Raw genomic sequence first — 22142 nt, forward strand, 5'->3', positions numbered from 1 at the left:
GAAGGAAGGAAGGAAGGAAGGAAAGAAGTAAGGAAGGGAGGGAGGAAGGAAGGAAGGAAGATAAAAGAAGGCAGGAAACAGAAAGGGAGGGAGGAAGGAAGATAAAAGAAGGCAGGAAACAGAAAGGGAGGGAGGAAGGAAGATAAAAGAAGGCAGGGAACAGAAGGGAAGGGAGGAAGGAAGGGAGGAAGGAAGGAAGGAAGGAAGGTAAAAAAAGGCAGGGAACAGAAAGGAAGAGAGGAAGGAAGGAAGATAAAAGAATGCATGGAACAGAAGGGAAGGGAGGAAGGAAAGGAGGAAGGAAGGGAGGAAGGAAGGAAGGAAGGAAGATAAAAGAAGGCAGGAAACAGAAAGGAAGGGAGGAAGGAAGGAAGAGAAAAGAAGGCAGAGAACAGAAAGGGAGGGAGGAAGGAAAGAAGAAAGGAAGAGAAAAGAAGGCAGGGAACAGAAAGGAAGGAAGGAAGGAAAGAAGTAAGGAAGGGAGGGAGGGAGGGAGGGAGGGAGGAAGGAAGGAAGGTAAAGAAAGGCAGGGAACAGAAAGAAAGGGAGGAAGAAAGGAAGGAAGGAAGGAAGATAAAAGAAAGCAGGGAACAGAATAAAGAAAATAAAGAAGTAGGGAAGAGAACACGGGAAGGCAAAGAAAAGAAAGCAAGGCAAAAAAAGATATGAATAGGAAGGGAGGAAGACATGGAGGTCAGGAGGAGAATGAATGGAAGGAAGGGAGTATGGGAGGAGGGAAAAAAAGGAAAAAGAATAGATAGAGGTAGGAATGAAAGAAGAATTGAAGAGAAAGATAGAAAAAGAACAGAGAGTTGCAAGGAAGGGATGACAAGGAGAAGGAAAGGAGTGAGGAAGTGAAGTGAATGGAAGGAAGGAAGGAAGGAAGGAAGGAAGAAAAAATTGAAAGATGTCACGGAACAGAGAAAAGGAGATAGGTAAGAAAAAGAGAAGAGGAAAACCAAGAAGAAGGGAGAGAAAGGAAAGCGATATGATTAAGGGGCAAAAGAAAGGAAGAGAGGATAAGGGGGTGAAAGAAAAGAAGGAAGGTGTGAAATAGGAGAAAAGGAAGAGAGAGAAGGAAGGAAGATAGAGAACAAAGGTTGAGGAAAAGGAAGAGAGAGGGAACAGAAGGAAGGAACAAAGGAAGGAAAACCTTGGGGAATGAACAGAGAGAAGAGGAAAGAAAAGAAAAAGAAAAACTTTGAGTAATTAAGCTGGAACAATTCTATGTATTAGAAATATTTGAGATGTGTTGGTTTGGTGGTGGAGATGTGTTAATCCTCATGGGACTTATATTCACTCTGTTGGGTCTGTGAGGGGCGCAGACCGGTCCTCTTTGTCGCTGATGAATCTTTTACCATGTACCTTGTGTTCTGTAATAAAACATCAAAGTCCTGACACAATTTTCCTGTCTTGCTGTATAAAGCAGATGAGAGCTCAGAGACTCCAAATCGAATCTGTCTGTTCTCCGCTGTTATCAGATTTTAGCATTTTTAACTTGGTTACAAGAGCTGAATTGTACGCAGTACTTGATCTGATGAAAAGAGCGATAAAGAACAAAACCCTTACCCGTGATAATTACGTCAGAGCCCAGGGACGGCAGATCGGTGGTGGACTCTCCTCATCCCCGGCAGCCATGTTGGGTCTTGGAGGATATTTGGTGTTTTTGGATTTTTAATTGAGATCAAGTTATAACGCCCCCTACGGGAAACAAAAGTTATTTCAGAATGCCCCCTTGTACCCCAACACAACCTTCAACAATGCTTCATATACTGAACAAAATACCTGGAGGTCTGCCAGAAATCCAGTGCACCCCTAAAATTTATTCTGGGCTGATGTTTTCAAAATTCAGCTTGTCATCCTTTATAGGAACAGCCATATTTGTCCATTGCACGCAGACTCAGCTCTCTCTTGCTGGTATTCTTAAAGCCTAAATCAGCAAGATCTGCAGTTTTTAATGATGGGAAACACACACAATGCTCCTAGCAGGCAGAAATTATGTGATATAGTCTACCGATGGGTAGTTCTGGATTTCTGTGCTTCTCTAAGTAATGCAGACAAATCCTAACTGATGAGAGGGGTTAGCAGGGTGCTGTACATAGATTCCGAAAAACATTAAAGCAACCCGGCCTCTGTATTCCCCTCAGCCCCAATAAAATTAATGGGTTGTCTCTTGGGAGATGTTATGCAAAAATCCAAAATACTTAGATGGTAGGGTGGATGGTAGGGTGGCATATAGGGTGGATGTCGGTCTGGATAAGTGGGAGTTCCTAGGTAGGTTGTATTTGCATGAAGACTGGCCTACCTACCTACATGTGATCCTGATCCACAATGATTGAAAGGGGGTGGATCCAGGGACAGTCGAAGAAGGAGGGGCTACATTTCCTTCAACCAGGAAATGAGGCAGGCTGTATCTGATTTGCTGCAGCTTCTAATGTACATTGTGAGAAGCTTATATTGTGCGGTGAAATCAGAGGCAGGGATTTAATTTCAGAGCAGCAGTGCAAGACTGATGTGAAGACTGGAGAGCAGATTTATTGAGGGGAAGGCAGGAAGGCAAATTTAAAGAAAAAGACATCTGGAGGCCAGACTAAATGGAGAGGCTGGAGGGGCAGATTTAGTGAAGGGAAGGCTGGAGGGCAGATTTGATGAAAGCAAGGATGGAGTCAGACTGAAGGAGAGGTTATTGGACAGTTGTAATGAAAAGAAATAGGGTGGAAGATTGAATGAAAGGAAGGCTAGAGGGCAGATTGAATTAAGAGAATATCCTGGATTGTAAGCTCTTCGGGGCAGAGTTTTCTCCCCTTCCTGTGTCACTGTCTGTATCTGTCTGTCATTTGAAACTCCTAATTATTGTACAGAGTTGCATAATATGTTAGCACTATATAAATTCTGTACATTATTATTATTATTATTATTATTAATAATAATAATAATAATAATAATAATAATAATATTAATAATATTAATAATAATAAAAGTATTAATAAAGGCAAGGCAGGAATGCAGATTTAATTCAGGGAAGACTGAAGGGCAGTTTTAAAAACAGGAAGGCTGGAGGGCAGTTTAAAAAAAGGAAGGCTGGAGGGCAGATTTACTGAAGGGGTGGCGGGAAGGCAGACTGAAGGAGAGGCTATAGGACAGATTTAATAAAAGAAAGGCTATAGGACAGATTTACTGAAAGGAAGGCTGGAGGGCAGCCTGAATGCAGGGGAGACTAAATCCCATCTTGAAACCCCCCAGGTGACATTCTAAGAAGAACACAATTATGTCTCGCAGCTTTAGGATATAACTTTGAGAAGAATGGAAAGTTGTAGCAGCAGACTGTGGCGAGGAATTCATCAAATCTCTGAATAAACACACAAGACGTTAGCGATGATCTGGAGATATGAGGAGCGCTGAGGTCTGGAGAAGGCGGCTGAGTCACTAAATAGGGAAAATATTGCTCACCGATCTCTACTTCATTTTTTATGAAGCGAATGGATTTTGTAGCTGCAGGCCACTGTAAAAATGACTTCAAGTCTAGAAAGCTAAAAAAATATATGCATGTGTATGTGTTTGCTTTAATTATTCATAATATTCATAATATTAAATATTAATAATAATAAAACCATATGCACAATTTCAGTGTGGGAAAATGATAACAAAATGACAAATAACTTATTATTTTTATTATATTGTTTTTTTTATTGTCAGTGGCAATAAGGTTAATATAAATATATATATATATATATATATATATAGAGAGAGAGAGAGAGAGAGAGATACAGTATAATAAATAAATATATATATTATAAGGAGGGCAGATATTATACATATTTTATATATATATATATATATATATTGAGAATGTATTCTACTACTTTGGTTAATGATTTCCAATCTTTGATAGCTTTCCTTACATTGCTATGTGCATTTGGCAATCTGACGCTCGCTTATTTATTCCTATTTGTTTTGGCTGGCAGCTGTGTGGTGAAGCCCCACCAGATGCTTCTTTGTGCCAACCAACAAAGGTAGATCTGTGCCATGCAATATTCTATATGGTGTAAAAGGTAAAATCAGGTCAGGGTTTTAATATTAAAGTGGACCTGTGTTTATAAAGCCAGAGCCATCACATTATGAATTCAAAGAGCAGCAGGTACACAATCTGATATGAGTGATATGATTTTATCTTACTTGTGATAGTTTATGCTGTAAAACTTAGTAGAGGCTGCTGATGGTTTTCTTAAGTTATCTGACTGAACACTAGAGGGTAGCAGAGTGGCTGAAATGTCCTACCTATGAAAACTCCTCGTCCCGTGATTCCCCTTGCATTGTGTATTATGGATTGGGGTGGTTATATTTGTAGTCCCAGCTCTGCACGGCACATTGGGAGGGGGGCTACAAATGAAGACATTCTAAATGGAGCATGAATTGTAGCCACAGACAGAAGGGATCTACGGGCACTAATTGTACACAAATTTCTTAATACAGCAGAAGAAAGGAATATTCATTTATTACAATATGAAAGTTTATACTTGAAAGCCCCATTTTTTTTAACCTGGCACTAACCCCCTCAGGTAAAAGACACCCAGAAGGCTTAGTGTGGTCACCCATTTCTGCATGTTTTCCGCTGCTCTGTGCATTGTTGTTCATATACAGCACCAAAGCCCCATTCCAGAATCACTCCCATCTCGATTTGTTGGCAGTGGCTGGCAAGAAATTGGGTATGCAAGTGGGGTAGATGCCAAGTCACAGGTCAAGCACGTGCTTCAGCTGTTTTCCTGTTCCCAAGACAAACCCTATCTCCATTGATTGGTAACAGCTGCAATGGTTGGGCATACAAGCGGTGTAGTTGTAGCTTTGGTCACAGCCCATTCCCTACCCTACTACCAATGATTGGCAGCAAATGCCAGAATATGGGGACCACAAGCTTTGTAGCTAATACCCTTCTCTGAGGCAACTACCCAGTCCATTGATTAATAATTGCATCAAAGAGGGGGCACGCAAGAAGTGTAGCTGTAGCTTTCCTCCCAATCCATTGGCAGCAGATGCCAAGGCATGGGGCTCTCAACCTCTGTAGCTACTGCCCTCCTCCCAAGCAACTACCCAGCTCTCTTGATAAATAGTAGCTGCCAAGATTGGCATTGAAGTGGTGTAGTTGTAGCTTTGCTCCCAACCCATTCCCTACCACCAGTGAATGGCAGGAGATGCCAAGATATGATGGCCACATGCTCTGTCCCTCTTCCAAGGTCACAGCTCCATTGATAGACAACAGCTGACAAGATTTTTGGCTTATTGGCACTGTACCACTTCAAAGGAATGGGGTATGCAAAACAAGAACCGTAGCTGCACATGGGATCATTGGACATGAGGTCCTGCACTACCTATGGGAAAGTTTGAAGAAGTGGAGTAAACCTTATTTAATGTACAGGACTGCATAATATGTTGGCGCCTTATAAATACTGTTTATTATTATTATTATTAATAATAATAATAATAATAATAATAATAACAATAATAATAATATTAAAAATAATAAAGTGGGAAAAGAGCAAGAAACTCTTCTTCTTGGACCTTGGATCTCAGCAGCCCCAACAAACCCAGATTTGTCACTCGGGTGATTCTCTATCCCTTCCTTGTCCCCCAGTAGCTCCATAAAAGCTTATATAGAAAGATGAGGCTATGGGTGCAGGAGCTGGGCCAACACAGATGCAAATATTGAGGGGCATATTCAATAATCAATCAAAAAATATCATTTATAGAATTAAGAAAATACTTGCACGATTTGGTGACAGGGTCTCTTTAAAGGCTTATCGCCTGGTTCCTAAACACACAATGTCCCCCAGCTTCATCATTCCTAATTAAATGACTGCTGCTCCAGGCAAAGCCCCAGGCACCCTTTTATTAATGAACTTAATTACCTGTCACAGACGCGGGCTGAGGCTGCTCCCTGGTGTCTCTAACAGATCAATTATTCATTCAAGGTGTATCAGTAAATGGCTGCTAATGTTACTGACTGATCACTGATATCACAGCTGTAACTGGAAGAGGAGAACTGGCCCTTATCAGGTTGTACAGAGCAAATGCCCCTCTACCCCACTAACAATGTCACCATATGGAATTAAAGGGGCTCTCTGGGTACTATAAGAGTAGTTTAATTTTTAAATGTTTGTATTTTTTTGGATTGCCTGGCATATAGGCAAAAAAAATGGCCACAAATTTAGCCAGGGGCCACAAGCCAGGACTGGTATTAGGGTGGGAAAAGTGGGTAGTTGCTCACCACCTCCCTCCTCCCAAAGTATCAGCTCCCAGGGCCTAGGAGCTGATACTTTGGGTAGGTAGAAGGGACCAGTGTGGGTGGAGGGGGGCCATGATGTATCCGGTGCACAAAAATGGCCCCACTTGCCGGATGCTGGAAATGAGTATCCAATCATCAGGGCTGTCATGTGCAGAGAAGTTCAATCCTCATAACCAATTCAAAGTCTATGTAGATGCCAGTGGAATGGGCAGGTAGTGACCTATGAATGGGTAACATCTCACATTCTCTTTAATGCATCAAAAATTCAAAAATCCTAAATGCATGTTATGTCTTATTAATACTTTCCTTCTCACTATTGTTCTATTAATCTTCATAATAACCTTTTATCTTTTGCAGACATCTGCATATTCCTAATGATGGTGGCTACAATTCATGCTCCATACAGAATGTTTTCATTTGTAGCCACAAGGGGGGGCAGGGGAGTCTGCAGGTAAATGATATACATAGAAGTTATGACATGCATACATATTGGAAAGATTTTTGTTTAAATGAATGGTCTGGTGACAGGGCCCCTTTCAAAATACAAGCAGTGTGGTTTCCTGAACTAGGCTAGCATGGTCTGGGGTTGTTCTGGTGTTTTTTATGTTAATTTTGTCCCTAACTGCGCACAATTGACCAGTTTTAATAAATTTCGCCAAGACTGGAGAAGATAGACTATCATGGAGGAACCCAAGTGTGATCTAGCTAGTGATGACTGAAAATTGAAGCTTGCATAGAAATAACATGTGTGTATGGTGAGAAGAACATTCACAAGCCCAACAACTTACCCACTGAGCCTGGGGGTCTTCCAAACACTCTACTGAGGTTTTTAACTTACATACTTGTCATTGGATTTATTTCAAGCCATTACCACTTCATTCTTTATTTTAGTAGGTAATAAGGTACAGATGGGGATCGAACCCACGATCTTTGGTTTACGAGACCAACGCCTTACCACTTGGCCACTGCACCTAGCTCTGCACTGTTTTAGGTTCCAATCATTTTATTTGGAATGTCAGCGGATACTCTGAGTTGGCCTTCCCATGCAATGAGCAACTGCTAAAATATTGGTCCCTTTACCAAATTATTTATTCCCTACCATTATCATGTAATAAATATTATTATACTTTTTTATGTACACTTCCTCATAATTAACCCAATACAACATGTGGCGACCTCTTAGAGGTACAGATGGGGGGGTTGACCTCAGGATCTTTGGTTTACCAGAAACCAATGCTGTAACACTTGGCCACTGAGCCACTTAACCATGGGATGTATGAAGTGTATCCCTTGGCCACCATCTGCATCCAGTAAAATAATATATTTGCTGTTTTATATTAGTATACAATTATGGAATCTCCTCCTCCTCCCACTTTTATGCACAGCCTGTGGCCAAGTGGTAAGCTGTTGGTCTCGTAAACCAAACATCAATCCCTGTCTGTGCAGTGTCAGGTGCTATCAGCAGGTAACAGGAGTTATTTATGATGCAAAAAAGTGTGCAAATATCTAATACATACTATGCAATGTTAACAGTGGGTGCATGCATTGTGAGAGGAACACAAAGAACTTTTGAATCATGATCATTTGTTTACAAGGCCAATGAAAGGTACAGATGAGAATTGAACCAACAATCTTTGGTTTATCAAGACTAACGCATTACCACTTGGCCAGAGAGCCACAGACTGGACCCTAAGTTCCACACATTCCACTGAGGAAGTTTTACTGAAACTTTCTAACTTTGCCATGTATAGGCATCATGGTCGCATGTATGACACGGTGGTCAAGTGGTTTCCCTAAGCTGAGAATTTATCCCTCATCATTATTAGGAATATCATATACTGTTTTTTATAAATTAATAATAAATAATATTAACAAATTATTTAGCATCACATCATAAAGGGGACAAGATAAAGGCTACGAACAGGCACAGAGAGGGTTTGAACCTCTGATCTTTGGTTTGACAAGATCAATGTGGGGAGGGGAGAAGTGGCTCTAAAATTTTAACTTTTTTTTTTTTACTGACTGCACATTGTGATTCCATCTATCAACCTACCAAAGCCATGATGATGACTTGTTGCTGAATATTCACCAAAAGAAACGGATGGAGATTGAACCCATGATCTCAGGCTGACAAAACCAATGCTAGCCACTGAGCCACGCATGGGGTTTCTGTGATAGGTGAGGCTCTAAAATGTATACTTGAATTGAATAAAGTGACTGCCCCCTTCCAATGGCACAGTGGCCAAGTGGTAAGGTATTGATCTTGTTAAACTAAAGATCATGGGTTCAATCCCCATCTGTGCCTGTTTGTAACTATCAGCTTGTCCCTTTAATGCCAAATAAGCAAACATTATATGAATTGTATCTTATATGCATGGTAATGATTGGGATTAAATCCACTTTCTCAGCTTTGGGAGACCACTTGACCACTGTGCCATACATGTGACCATGGTGCCCTATATATGGCAATTTTAGAGAGTTTCAGTAAAACTTTCTATGCAAAGTACTATAGATTGTTTTAAGAAAAAGTCTGATGATTTCTAGAAGCACAGAATATAACTGGGAAATAAAGTTACATCTGTTTGCGTCATGGTATCAGGGATTTTTTCCCCTGTTGGAGCAAATTGAACCAGGAGATTTTTTTTCCCTTCCTCTGGATCAACTATGTCCATAGGGTTTTTTTATCTGGGAGATTTAATTTCCTTAGTGGTTGAACTTGATGGACTTATGTCTTTTTTCAACCTGAATTAACCTGTGTGGACTTTCTTAGTGGAACATGTTTAAGTTTGTCTATGCCAGTGTAATGGCGCAGTGGCCAAGTGGTAAGGCGTTGGTCTCGTAAACCAAAGATCATGGGTTCAATCCCCATCTGTGCCTTGGGGAATTTTCAAGCTATCATGTGACTTTTGCCCTACAAAAGTAAGGAGTATGATGAGTTATTTACTACACAAAAATAAAGGGAATGGCCTCTAAATAAATAGGATGTGTTGTGGCAGGAAGAAAAAAGAAACAGTTAAGGGAGTAGATGGAGGTTGAACTAATATTTAATTCCTCAAATGTGCCTGTATCAAGCCATTAGCTGTCATGGTATCGGATATGTAGCACCTAACGTCCATACCTGTAATGCTTTTTCTTTGCAAAGATCTCCATATCTTTATTGATGGTGGCTACAATTCATGCTCCATTCAGAATGTTTACATTTGTAGCCACCCCATTGTTCTTACAAAGCGAAAATGACATGGCCGCTTTGCTGCCATCTAGTGTTCAGACATATTGGTGATATCCACCAATAGATGGACTGCATAAACCAACTTTTTCAAGAATGATATCACTCATAGATGATTGTGTGTTTGTTGCCCTCATTATACATGAAGCAGTTTCTATGTACTGTTGTTACTATATGGGGAAGGAGATTTATACCGGTGGCGGTGAGGGGCGTGTCTTGTAAGATAGAAATGATTTGCGCAGGATAAATGCTTTGCTGTAATCTATGTAAGCCTATATCACCCCCCATAGTCACACACCATTACTCACCTTTATCAGCCTTGCTCACATGAACGCTATTTTAAGGTCTCAGCACCTAAATTTAGTTTAATGTAAACATTTGAAGCTGCATCTAGCAATGTGTTCGGTGGAGCCGGGGGGGGGCTTTAATGCGTGGGATGGGGGGCAGCTGTGGTGAGACCACCAGCACTCTGCAAACCATTAGCCTGTATCTTGTTATCATTGTATACAATCTGACAAACATCTGTCACTGGGAACATATTATGTATTTTCACCTCTTATCTCCTCCTTTGTCACCCTGACACATAGGCTTTGCATGGAGACGCTAGTATTACACATTTATAAAGCTCTGACATATACCATGGCACTGTACAGAGAGACGATCTCATCAGTCTCTGTACAGAGTAGCTGACACTCTAATCTCACTCTACAGTCACACACTATATTTATACATTTATAGAGCTCTGACATATACCATGGCACTGTACAGAGAGACAGTCCCGTCAGTCTCTGTACTGAGGAGCTGACACTCTAATGTCCCCTCACAGTCACATAATAATATTATACATTTATATGGCTCTGACTTATATTATAGTGTTGTACATTGAGCCAGCCCCATCCATCTCTATACAGAGAAGCTGACACTCTAATATCCCCCCACAATCACACACTGGTGTTATACATTTTTATGGCTCTGACATATGCTGCAGTGCTGTACAGAGAACACTGAGCCAGTCCCATCAGTCTCTGTACAGAGGAGCTGACACTCCAATGTCCCCCCACACTCAAACGCTTTTATTATATAGCTCTGACATATACCACAGTGCTGTACAGAGAACACTGAGCAAGCCCCATCCATCTCTATACAGAGACGCTAGCACTCTAATGTCCCCCCACAGTCACACACTATTATTATACATTTATATAGCTCTGACATATACTATAGTGCTGTACAGAGAACACTGAGCCAGTCCCATCAGTCTCTGTACAGAGGAGCTGACACTCTAATTTCCCCCCAAGTCACACACTGTTATTATATATTTATACAGAGAACACTGAGCCAGTCCCTTCCCTCTCTGTATCACTTTGTTCTTGGTTTAAGTTGTCACTTTGTTCTGGAAGTACCTGGCGGATGAATGGTCCACTTTCATAGTGATTGGTGTCCCCGCCACTTTTACATGCGGTGAAATTCTATAGCTCTGACATTTTCTGCGGCGCTGTGAAGAGAACATTGACCCAATAATGGCAGTTCTATTCACACTGCAGGGTTTGTATTCATCTTTAGAGCTCCGACAATCTGTGTGGTGCTGCGCTCGTCTCCAAAGGACACTAAAGCTATCGTTGTGATTATTAATTGACAATCCAATCTACTGGTCCCTAGCAGCCCACACATTCTTCCTGTGACAGGTACACTTGCAGCTCTGTATTCAGGCTCAGACTGGGAGAAGGAGATCGGTGCTAATACACCAACAAGGGGCATACTCATAGGAGAACAATGCATTCTGGTGGGGCCCTCTTTGCATTTTATAATGACCACTAGCTGATTACCCGGTGCTGCCCGGGTATTCTTTATTGCAATCCTATATTATACTATTATATTATAGGGTCTCATGATTGAAATGTGTTGTTGCATTTCCGAGTGATGGTGGAACATACATACATCCAAATTCAAATACAGGTTGACAATTAGATCATCGTTAATCTGGCTCCTTCAGATTTCCGGCATGAATTTCGAATCCCATTTTCAATATTGGGGCTGTAGTACACTGTTTGGCCACTTATATTTTGATGGCGCTGTTTTCCAGAAACAGCTGTTAGTTCTTGCTTGATACTCTAATACACGTTGAGACGCCCCTGCTGCCTGCACCCTGGAACTGTCCGAGAATGACTGGCCCGTGTGTTGAAGTGAGTATAACCTTCAAAAATTCGGAATTTTCAAAAATCCAGCACTCCTCAGGTCCGGAGGTTGCCTGATTTTTGAATGTCAACCTGTTGGCCGCTCCATAAAGTGCTCCTTTATCACCGCGGTCTCTTCTCCAAGGCTCGTATATTTTTGGCACATTAAAATAAATATTTGGTGCAGATTTAGATGCGGTTTTGGATCCAAAGCTTTGGATTTGGTTGCTTTCCAAATAGTCATTATGAGCCACCAATCAGAAATCTCCTTTATTATAAGCAGGTCATGCTGGGCATCTATGTATATACCAAGCTATGGATGGGGGGTGACCCCTGACCCCTTCCCATAGCTGTGCCAGGATTCATTCCTTGCATCAATAGCGCCTGAAAACTACAATACATTTATCCTCATTCCCGTGACAAGCTGCAACTGTTAGTGACAAATTCCCAGGAATAAAAATCACCCTTCACCTAAATCAATGGAGTTCAGTATACCCAAATTATTCACATGGCATTATGGGTATTGCACGTCATTAGAGAATGTCACGAAGTGTGATTATCCTCCTTTCACTCTGATGAATGTGAGGGTTGGTGGAGTTTAAAGCCAAAAGTGAAGCACCAGCGTAAGGACTATTTTGTCTGTCCACAGTAAGTGGTGTCGGTGCTTCGGGTTCAGCTGGAGTTTAATGGGCGGTTGTGCTTTGTATACATGACATCTCCTGTACTGAGAATGGCTGCTGCCTCTGGAAATACTCTTTGCCTGGCAGCCATGCCAGTTCCATGTCTTCAGGATATTCTACAGCACTGACCTGGGATAAGGTGGCAGATCTGGAATTCTCAAATCATTATGACTTTGCTTGCTGTATGCTTTTTCCAGATTAGGGGCATTGAATTGAAGTGATTCTGTCGCTCATATGGAGCAAAGTGACAGTGTCCATGCAAATACCCCCCAAACCAACATCACCACCACTGCCCTAGTCACATGGCCATTACACACTGCTTTAATCAATGGTGTGCTACCTACCTGGGTAGTGATGGATGTTAGAGCAGTGTGCAAGGGGGGGTATGCCAGACCACTGGGGGGACATTGACTCTGCAAAGACTCCCTCTCATCCCCTTATATCTTAATGCTCCTTCTGCTCACACACCCCCTGCACACTGCTCCAATAAACAGTATTCCAGCTACCTAAGCAGTGGTGGTAATTGAAGTAGTGTGCAGGAGGGTGTGCAGGACCCCCCCCCCCGCAACACTTCTTTATACTCCCATGCCCCCTGGAAGGTGTGCTGGACCCCCTTTATACTTCCATGCCCCCAGCATGCTGCTCCAACAGTATTCCAGCTCCCTGAGCAGTGATGTTATTTGGATCAGTGTATTTATTGCTATTATTATCATTAAACAGGATTTATATAGCACCAACATATTACGCAGCGCTGTCCAATAAATAGGGGTTGCAAATGACAGACTAATACAGACAGTGATACAGGCGGAGAGGACCCTGCCCCGAAGAGCTTACAATCTAGTAGTGGCCATGCCAGACAACTCAAGAGACATGGGCTTTGCAAAGGCTCACCCCCATACTCACCCCCTGCACACTGCTCCGATCAACAATATGCCAGTTCCCTTTACAGTGATATTTATTAGATCAGTGTGCAGGTGGATGTGCTAAACCACTGGGGGGTTTTGCAAAGATTTCCCTCCTCCCTCCTCATACCTAGAACCCCTTAAAGTCACATGCCCCTGCTTTCTGCCCCAATCAACAGCCTTCTAATGCCATGATCAGTAAGTATGTTTGGGACAGTGTGCCGAGAGGCATGCCGGACAAATTGAGCGACACAGGCTTTGCACCCCCTCTACATTTAGGCCCCTTATGATCATACATGTCCTGCACACTGCTCCATTAAACAGTATTTCCCTGAGCAGGGATGGTAATTAGAGCATTGTGCAGGTGGGTATACCAGACTACCTGGGAGACAATGCCCCTGCAAAGCTCCCCCTTATACTCTCATATACCGTATACCCGCATGTCTTTGTGCATGCTGCTCCAATTGCCAGCATACTATCTCTCTGAACAGAGTTGGAGCAGTGTGCAGATGGGTATGCCTGGCCATTGGAGAGACAAGGTCTCCACAAAGTCCTCATCAAATGACCCACTGCATACTATTCTAAATCAATGGCATGTTAGCTCCCTGGTCAGTGTTGATAATTGGAGCGGTGTGCAGGAAGGTGTGCCAGACCACCAGAGAGACAGTGAAGCCCCCCACCCTCTATACTAACATGCGTCTTATACTCACAATCCCCCTGCCTGCTACTTTAATCAATAGCATGCTAGGTTCCTGTTCAGGGGTAATTAGAGCAATGTGCAGGGGTAACAGACCACTGATAAGTATCTCAGCAATGCCCCCAACTCCTTATACCTTGGTGCCCCCTTTACTAACAAGCCTCCTTAATGCTGCTCCTATCAACAGTATTCTAGCTCCCTAAGCAGGGATGGTAATTGGAGCATTGTGCAGGACCACCAAAGAGTCAAGGCTTCTGCAAAGCCCCCATCCCCATTACAATCCCCTGCACGCAGGTAAGTTTATCAGACTGCCGAAGATCCAGGCCTCTGCACTAACAGCAATCTGCAAGATGTTGCCTGCATAGACTATTTAGGGCTAAATCACACAGATCAGACACATTACCATGTGCGTAGTGCATCCATGCATGTGAAATCGATGTTCAAATGCATAGCAGTCCTTTTATAGGAGCACCTTCCATGCAAATCAAAGGTCCACTTAGGGTCCTGCCACCCCTCTACTTCCTGGCAGGAGTTTGCCATAATAAACTAAACCATTACTCCCCTTCTGCCTGGCATCTGAAAGGTGGCACTGGCACCACCAATGCATGTCCTGGGCAATTCATACAGGAATTTGAGTGCCAGAGGTCACATCTTTAGCATCTCTTGAAAGGCAGAACAGAGTTCTGGATGGGGGGGGGTGAAGGGTTGCAGTAAAAACATTATGTCTATGTGCATGAAAGTTCTGTTTTATTCTGCTTTATGCTCTGCTGCATGTTGTCAGAACAAGCTGTGCTGCACAAAAATGCAAGAGAGGAGATATAAGACAAATCGCTTTGTTTTTGTGTTTGCATTGGGCAATGGCTGCTTAGTACAATAGTGCTGATATAAACAAAATTCAATGAACAATTCATATGAACAAAATTCAGAATTCAATGAGTGCATCCGCCAATCAGGACTGGTTCTCTTTCAGTCCCATCTAATTTGTTGGATCACTTGAATGCTATATGTCTCCCAGTTTTCTGTTCCCTTTCAGCAGCTTTTGTCAGATTTGTGGTTTGCAGTATTTGTGTCTGCTTGTGAATTCCCATACTAAGACCTCAAATAGCACAGTGACCCCATTCAATCTTTGGCCCTTTGCCCATAATCTGCCCACCGAAGTCACTTCACAGAACCTCCTGATATGTCCTCTCCGTGCGGTTTTATGTGGTAAGACTCGGCAGATTAACACATAGTAAAAATGACTGGTTAAACAAACAACATTTTTCTGTAATACAGAACAGAGGCTCGGAGAGGGAAAGCTGGGGAATTGGATTCACGTTGCTGGAGCTCGGCTGTATTTTAGAGCTGGGAGTTATCAGTATAAGGGCTCGTGGTCCTTGTACAATGCATATGTACCCAATGTGGTATGTGTTTTTATATATGTTAGTGGGTCCTGCCCAAAATTGGTCATTACCAGATGATCAAGCTCACCTTCTACTTGAGTATACCAACATGCGTCCTGTTCTTTAGGAAAAGGAAATCTTTACGCTAATCTGGGGGAACAAGGGTAGGGATCCCAGGGTTTCCCAGTACTTTTGGAGGTCTAACTAAAATGTGCCCTTTATGATTAAGCCCAGAGATTGGATCAGCCTGGTTTTATTCACCTTCTAACATGGGAAGATGTTGCTGTCCTGGACCACCAAGTAGGACAGAAGCTTGTCCCAGTTGACCAATCTCATTTGACCAGGTGCTCAGACCCCAGGGAGCAGGAACCTGGGTCCAGCTGGATTCTCACCGGTTGGGATCTTCTTTAGAAAAAGAATTGCAGATGGTCTTGGTGAGAGCTCTTCTCAACAAGGGTCTGGATCTGTTCCAGTGTTTTTCTCTGAAGTCAAGTGTGTGTCCCTTATGTTCTGAACACCTGTGAAAGTATATGTGGTATCAGTTACCTGAGGCTACGCATTTTCTTTTCTACAAAGAAGAATGATAATCTAATCTAATAAAAAGCGAATTCATAGCCAAAAAGTTTCATCTTTTGGATGTGTCTATTGTAAGCTATTTTATATAGCACCAGATTGAATTGCCTGACTCCCTGGGCATAATTCCCAGTGCTCTTTGTACAACTCTATGTCCTCCTGATAAAGCTTCCTGTGTGTTCATTGTTCTCTCTGTAACAACAATCATTATGAGTGATTCTTTGCCAATTAAGATTCTCTCTAAAAGCCCCCTGAGGAAGCCTATTGACGAAACCCGGGCACACAGACACCCTCATATTATGGGATCACCCTAATCACTTGTAAATATTATGGCCAAGGGCCATTATTGTATAGCTACGTACACACTTCCAATTATTATCGTTGGAAAACGAACGACGAACGTTCATGCACGATATATACGAACGATCGTATAGCACCGATCCTGCACATAGAGTTAAAGACACGATCGTTTGTAGATATTGTACACACAATAGATACGATCGTTTGAGCGATAGAGGAACTATGTGCATGACAGGAAAGTGAACGGACGTTCGTTCATCACGCATGCTCTGAACATGGACGATCAACGAACGACCGTACACACGAACGATGTTCAACGATCGTCGTCCAATCCGATCCGTCGGTCCGGTCGTTCGTTTCCAGCGACTTTCCTTGTTCGTCGGCGTCGTTGGTTACTTTTTTACGAACGATTTTTTGCCCAATCGATCGTTCGTCGTTCGATTGGAACGATAAAAATTGGAAGTGTGTACGCACCTTTAGTACTAATACTTGATACTATATGTACCTTGTACTTTGTTTATTGGATGCTTTACAACCTAAGTAAAACTGACCTAATTGTTTTCCTGAAAAGCCCCACTTTGCATGTCTCCCTACTTTCTAAGTGTAGTGTTTACCAGTTGAAATCTGGAGGGTATAGAAGTTGAGAAAGTGTACATATTGAAATTGCTCTGAGGATAGATCTATCAAATGTAGTGTCTGTTGTGAGGGGTCACATGGAGAAGGTCTGTCAAAATAATCAATGAGACCAGATGGGGTTGAGTCTCAGATAATCCCACCTGGAGGATCCACTTGGTAGCACTGGCCGGTTGTGCATCTTCTGAGACATGGTCATGGTTCAGAAGATTTGATGTGTGTTAGGTATGGCCCTCTAAACCTGGACACCTAGGTAACTGTTGCAAGCCCCTACTTGGTGGTCCAAAACAGCAACATCTACCCAAGCCAGAAGGTACCACCAGTGCTCGGCCAAACTAAAATATGAATTTCCAGTAGTGATGTCCTTTAAATGTTCATCTTCCTAAAGATGTCTGGGTGACAAAGAAAGAATTTATTCCTGGGAAACGAATGAGACCGGACGTGACACTGATCGATGCGCGAAAGTTACGTTGTTGATGTTTTATGTGCTCAAGAGTTATTATCAAGCAAATGAATCAGTGTCGGGCAGAGAGAAGAGCGTCCTTAAAGCAAAAACAATTTAATTCTTCAGGCAGAAATAAAGTGATTTATAAGCCTTTGCCTTGTCAAGTTATCATTTTGAAGTGCGTTAATGGGATCCTTGTGCGGTTTAAAAGCCGGACAAAGCAAACATTTATATACGGTTGCTCGTTCCTCCATTTTCCATCATTTTCTATTTGTCATTGTGCAGACATAATAAAAAGCTTTATAAGAATAGAGATGTCTTCTCAGGTTGGCAATGGTCATTGTTCTTTTTTTTTATGACTCCTTTTGCTGAACCTGTGACAAATTTAATTTTACTTACCAGAAAGTTGCTGGTGAGGTATTGGTGGTTTATATAAATTCACCAAAACCAGCATTTCAATTAGCTAGGGCAGCTAGTGCTCTATTTAGGCCTTTGGTTGTTTCTATAGGAGGGATGTTACCTCTCTTCCTTTTCTGACACCTGTCAAATAAGAAGTTGGGAGATTTCCCATCTCAACTTGTTGTGCCTGATAGCCATATGGGAGGTTTCCTTTTATTTTCTGCTTTGATAAGTCCTTTCACTTCCTATCCTGTCTGACACTTTCCTCAAAAAGCTGAAAGTTTTCACTTCTCTCCTTGTTCCATTGGATGCATTCCATACAAGAAGTTGCCCTTCTATCTTTAGCTTCCCAGTTCCCATGGTTGATGGATCATTAGTCCAAATGTTTGCTATATTTTAGATATCCAAACTAGGCATTCAACAAAACATTACTGTAGATAGGCCCAAATCCGAATCTGTGGATCGGGATCTTGAAATCCCAGTACCCCTAGCTGCTCCTCCCATTGCTATGAAAAGAGAATGAAGTTCACTTATATTCTGGATTTACCTGACCTAGCCAAACAACACAGCCAAGATGGTGACCTGACTTTTCTCTGCAACATTTGAATTACAACTTGGTCACCACTCCGCCCCAAGCTTGTGATTGGATGATAATGCAGTTTGCCCATTTGGCTCCTAGTGCTCCCTTCTTCGAGGATGAGTTTTGCATTAGAAGAGAATACAACTAAGACAAATTCACATACTTACTAATAATAAACAGGCCACAGCATTACGTTATGTTGATTTTTTCTGCCTGGATACACCATGACCACCTTTATAACCCACATGATTGATCTTTGGTGAGCAAGGCTCATATCTGATATATCTTGCTGCTATGAAAGGATCGTCACATCAGACGTCAGCCAGCAATGACATTACAAAGCTCTATAATTGTGTTATGCGTTCAGATAGTGGAGCTGGCCACTCATTATATAATAATTGAGCAGAAAGAAGCAGAGGAATGATGAAGGTAATCTGCGCACAAAGTGCATTGTAAGAAGAACAATTGGACGTCACCGATGCTGACAGCCGAGAGAAGTGAATAGTCCGCCTGTAGGGAATAGCTACAAAAATGTTGTCCGCTGACCTTTACGCACAGCCACTAGACTTCGGAAAGGTAGTTATTTAAGAATCACACGCTTGGCGTTTTCACTGGCATGGAGACCTGAGATGACCTCTGGAGGGGGTGACAAGAGTCGAAACTTCTAGAAAAGCTTTGTAAGCCTAATTGATCTGTGATTTGGAATTTGTTTGTTGGTGGTAAAGGATAAAAAATATGTGTTTTCAGGGTGTTTACCCTACAAATATTTTGCATCTGACTTCCACACCACACTAGGCACCAGGTTTGGGTTGGGTAGATTGGCCATTAAATTGACTGCCAACTGAAACCATATTTGACCCAACTCCAGGCTTTACAGGCCTCACCATTGGTGTGTCCTTTCATACTTTATTCTTTAGTCTATTGACTCCACCTCTTTGCCCTCCAATGGTGGCTAGATCCCAAATCCTGTAATGAACAGTGCCAGGTAATGGGACTCAACGTCATTCACTTGTACTTCCATGGCTTGATATTCTGGGCTCACAGAAAGTGAGTTGAATGCCATTGGGCATTGGATTGGGAAATTGGTGAATCTGAGGGCTACATCCTACATCAGAGGTGAGTTATATATACCAGCAGGAGATTTTTTTTATAATGTGAAAAGGCCCAATGCCTTGATACTTCTCTGAAAACCCATGATTTGTGCTGCAAGAAGTGGCTCAGCTTTTTGTAATGGTGGATGTCAGTGTGGAGGAGTGGGTGTTTCTTGGCACGCTACATTTCTATGTATATTGGTGCCCTAGTCAATACCAACATGTGACATTGGGCAAGCATGAATGGAAAACTATAAATCTAATCAAAGAAAGGGATGGGCCAGTGCATGATAAGTAGATGTATGGATCTGGGAAGCCAGTGTATGGAAGGGGAGCCAATCATAATGGGCACAGCAGATGATTAGACCTGGGAACTTAATTTTTGCATAGTGGGAACTTCTTAAAATGGGCAGGTATACAGACCTGGGAACTGAGCACAAGGATAGCGGAAGTCCGTCATATTGCACTAAGATGGTGGGAGCCCCTGACAATGGATATAGCAGGTGCACAGACCCAGGAACTCAGCACTAAGGTTTTGGGAGCACGTCATAATGGGCACAGCAGATGTACAGACCCAGGAACTCAGCAATAGGATGGTGGGAGCCTGCCCCATAATTGGCACCACAAACATATAGACTCATGAACTCATCGCTGGGATGGTTGGGGCCCCCCATAATAAACACAGCGGCATGCAGGCCTGGGAACATTTAAAATCTCATCAATACCAACCACTAAAATAGATTGTATGGAGATTTACCAACCATAATGTTGAAAAACCAGATTTTGAGTTTACTAATTATTTGTATTCATGTCTAAGCAATATCATATATAATTTGCAACTTCCATATAGTAAAAAATGATAAACAAGAATTGGAAAAAAAAAATTAGCTAAACCCAAAAACAAAAATGTAATACAATTCTGCCTATCAGTCCTCATATTGGTGGCTTTTTTAGTTTATATTTAGGTAATGACTCTGACCTTAACACTTCCCTCCTAGGATGACAAGGTCATCACATACTATTGTATGGAGAGGCAGAACACCCATCTCCACTATTTCATAGAATAGAATGGAGGCATTATAGTTCTTATAGGCAGCTGGGAACAGTTTCTGATATGGGCATCAGGTATTTTTTAGCATCTATTGAACATATATACCAAAATGTTTACAATGGTACATTGAAGGGAGAAATTAAGAGAAGTCTGTTAACTCTAACCGTTGCTTGCTATCTGTGTAACCTGGTGCAGGGTAGGCATGTTCTCTTTGTCTTCTTCCTTTAAAAGTTGTCACTCTTTATTATGAATATTGAATTCCCCTCAGTGTCCCATGGGCCCGGTAGCGTATGGTACTGATCTTCTGCCACTCTTGATGGACACTTTAAAATGTCAGAAAAAGTCACGTTTTTTGTTGAAAACTACCAGCATACACAGTCGCTTTATAAATTCTATCTCTATCTAAAAGCCTGATGTTTTTTGGCTTCTTCTTCAAACATTTCTGCAAACTCCGCCAGAACCAACAGCATGAGAAGAGAAAAATCTGATGTTACGACAGTGCAGTGCAAGCAAGGAACACTGGACTAAGAACTGAGAAGAAGCATGTCTGGAAATCATCCAACACTAAGCTAAACTGCCAGTTCTGGTGAACTTTTGTGCCCCAGCTTCTGCAATTTTCCATGATGCCGGCCAAAGTTTTGCTGTAGTACTACCAAGTGGAGATATCAGAACGTTACGATCGTTTATGGCCTTTTAGAGAATTGATTGAACATTTCTTAGAAGTTAGAGGGGGTTTAAATCTGAATCCCCGGCAATCAGCTAAATACACAGATGAAATACATATATGGAAGTTGTTTTATCTGCCTAAGGGTTTGTATTTTTGGCTATCATTAGGTTACGTAAGTAAAGCTTCTGCATTTAACCCCTGCAATGCAAGAAGAAGCCATCTGCAAAGATAACATTTACTGCAGCCGAAAAATCCTTCCTTCTAGGCAGTAGAGTTGTGTAAAGTTCATACTAGATGGACAGAACTATTGATTTGAGCAGTCGGGTTCACTAAGGAGGAAGGGGACAGGTTAAGTCTCTTCTGCAAAAAAAAAAAAATATCTGCCTGTTCACAATCCTTACTGAAATGCACAGCTTGTACAATAAATATACAGGGCATCCCCCCATCTGCCCATTGTAGATAAACTCCTGTGCACATGCATGGGAGTTCGGTCATTATGAGCTGACCTATCAAAGAGGTAAAAATCCTGAACTGGCAACCGAGCAGGGGGAAGTGAATGACATTCCAAAGTTATGAGCAACAAGAGGATTCTTTTCTCATTCCGGGGTCCTACAGTCTTTTTGTTTGCCAGTTCCAGTTTGGATGACCAGTCCCCCAAAGACCTTTACGATTTCTAAAGCTAGATACAATCTACACACGCTAGATGATTGTCACCTGGTCGTGGTTGTTTTTTTTAGGTGAAAATCTAGCATGTGTAGGGAGGTCCCCCAATATAATCAAGTAAGCAGCGTATTCCTTAATTTGTTTCATTTTTCGGACAGTGTTGTCACTCAGTTGGACAAAGTTTTGCCATTTTAATTTTCACTTGGGGAATTAAATAAATACCAAGCTAAATAAACAATAGACCTTCCACTTATTCATCCTTGGGATAGATTTATCAACATTGGATCCTTAACTACGACTACTAGTTCAAGGCTCTTGGTCTTGAAAACCCTGCATTTTCCAAGATCCGATCTTCCCATAAAGCTATAGCTGGACTTGTTCTTTGGCTGGTCACCGATC

At 42.0% G+C, this 22142-nt stretch overlaps 1 protein-coding gene and 2 non-coding genes across 3 annotated transcripts in view; 2 read left to right on the forward strand and 1 right to left on the reverse strand.

The window, feature by feature from the left end:
- Positions 1-22142, forward strand: part of KCNK3 (potassium two pore domain channel subfamily K member 3) — a 52122-nt gene that overhangs the window by 20765 nt on the left and 9215 nt on the right. The window lies entirely within an intron of this gene.
- TRNAT-CGU (transfer RNA threonine (anticodon CGU)) lies at positions 7181-7252 on the reverse strand. The gene has a single exon. It is a non-coding gene; the product is annotated as a tRNA-Thr (tRNA).
- On the forward strand, positions 9086-9157 carry TRNAT-CGU (transfer RNA threonine (anticodon CGU)). The gene has a single exon. It is a non-coding gene; the product is annotated as a tRNA-Thr (tRNA).

This window comes from Pyxicephalus adspersus, chromosome 4 (assembly GCF_032062135.1).
Source record: "Pyxicephalus adspersus chromosome 4, UCB_Pads_2.0, whole genome shotgun sequence".
In the NCBI taxonomy this organism is placed as follows: Eukaryota; Metazoa; Chordata; class Amphibia; order Anura; family Pyxicephalidae; genus Pyxicephalus; species Pyxicephalus adspersus.